This window comes from Pundamilia nyererei, unplaced genomic scaffold, assembly GCF_000239375.1.
Source record: "Pundamilia nyererei isolate P.nyererei 1_Seehausen unplaced genomic scaffold, PunNye1.0 scaffold00213, whole genome shotgun sequence".
Lineage (NCBI taxonomy): Eukaryota > Metazoa > Chordata > Actinopteri > Cichliformes > Cichlidae > Pundamilia > Pundamilia nyererei.
Window position 1 is genome coordinate 435688 of NW_005187614.1, and position 2125 is coordinate 437812.

General features: G+C 41.3%; 1 non-coding gene across 1 annotated transcript; it reads left to right on the forward strand.

Annotated features, from left to right (window-relative positions):
* Positions 1 to 1016: 1016 nt before the first annotated feature.
* trnac-gca (transfer RNA cysteine (anticodon GCA)) lies at positions 1017 to 1088 on the forward strand. The gene has a single exon. It is a non-coding gene; the product is annotated as a tRNA-Cys (tRNA).
* Positions 1089 to 2125: the final 1037 nt, after the last annotated feature.

The following is a 2125-nucleotide window of genomic DNA, read 5'->3' on the forward strand; positions in this document are numbered from 1 at the left end:
GTATATTTTCCGAGTGATTTATTTGTTTTTATTTATTTATCTATTTTTATTTAGTCGTTTCAGGTGCTCAAGGACTTAACAGCATGACCGCTGTCACCAATAATTTGCTTCTGATGCGTTCCCCAGCAAATCTTTAAACAAGGATCACTCATAAAAAATGCATAAATATGGAACTCTGTGATAATGCTGGGAAGAAATGCATTTCTTACAGTTCATATTTCATGAGTCAAAATGTTCATTTGTACAAAAGTAGCTCGCAGCTCAGTTTTGAAAAGTTCGGACTGCTGTGACTGTTTTGACAGCGCGACTGTAATCTTTTCGCTGCATCTGTCATTGCATATTCAGTGTGTGCGTTTCCACTCACATGCTGTAAACCTCAGACAAATTGAAAGTGCAGAATGTTCACACTGGGTTGGTAAAGCCATCAACCTGGAAATGGAAACCTTGTCAGCGGTGAAGAATTGATGGTCATGGCTTCCCAGCCACCCACAGTGACTCTCTCTGCAGGATTAGAACAACATTATTCAGATTGCAGATGAACATTAGACTGGGATATCGCTCAAATCACGACATACCGTATGTGCTCTACCTCAATCCAGCCAGTGTTTGTGAACATGAACAGCTGTCATCCAAAGCCAGAAATAGCACACTTCCAGGACTTACCTGCTGCGTCGAGCAGACTCGCTGCCTCAGCGGTGCTTCATAACCAGTGAGTGGAAATCAGATTTTGTGAGCCGGCAGATGTTTGCTTTATGTTTTCTATTAAAGCTAAAGGCGATTTTTGAATAGAGACAATACCAGTGTTCAACCAAACTTTTTTCCAGTATGTAAAAGCGATTGCTGTTCTTTCCCTTTTTTTTCCTTCCTCTGATGCACTACATATATGCAATATTGTAATATTGTATGCAGTATATACAATAGCTTCTGCTTCCACATCATCACCCAACCTGTCAGTAATACAAATGCAATCTAACATGTGTTCAATCTCAATATAGAATAATAAATAGGGATTGCGAGGGGGTATAGCTCAGTGGTAGAGCATTTGACTGCAGATCAAGAGGTCCCTGGTTCAAATCCAGGTGCCCCCTGTTTTAGGGCAGGGATAGCTCAGTAGTTAGAGTGGTCGCCCCAAGGTCGGGGTTTCGAATCCACTGAATAGGTACCCTTGAGCAAGGTCCCGTCCCTACACACTGCTCCCCGGGCGCCTGCTTAGTGGCTGCCCACTGCTTCACTGAGTGAATGGGTCAAATGCAGAGAAAAGCAAGTAATTTCCCCACAGGGATCAATAAAGTATACATCATTACTATTATTAGATTTATTGTAGCTTTGTCCTGATTTCAGTATACCAGGCAGGTCATTGGGTCAAGACAGTGTGCACAGTATATACTTCTGTTTTTTTTCTTTCTTATTTTGTTTGTTTTTGGAGATGAAGGGAAAACAGGCAAAAAAGTGTAACCAATTCGTGAAAGATTGCACTAATCCCCTTATGCAGTGGTCGTAAATCCAGCTACAGGCATCACCTTAGCATGACTGCAAATGATAAAAAAACAACATTTAAATATTAATATAGAAAATTTCCACAAGTATTATACCTAGCAGAGATGGGCAGTAACGTGTTACAAGTAATGTGTTACTGTAATCCGATTACTTTTTTCAAGTAACGAGTAAAGTAAGGGATTACTATTAGGTAATTACATTACTGTTACTTTCACGTAAGAACTCTATGTTACTACGTTACTAACTAATCGCGATTTTTCTTGCGAGAGTGTCTCATGACAGTGACGTAAGCGAGTGCAACGTTCGTGGCAACAGCTGTGTGCAGATCAAAAATGGATCATATAACAAGTGCGACAGAGTATGAGCGTGCAGCGTTTAAAGCGTGGAAGTACTGACCTTACTTTGAGTTTGATTCTGTAAAAAGTGACAAAAACATTAGCGTCCGCTGTTCACTGCGTGGGAAGAAAACTTCTTTTTCCATCGAAAAAACTCCTAAACTTCCGAGCAAGCACCAAATACACTGCCGCTGGAAGGTGAAATTCACAGAGAAACTGCCATATCCTTCCATTGACCGCCGCGACACACCTGCACCAGGGTAAACCTCCACCTGCCCCACTCCTGCTATACA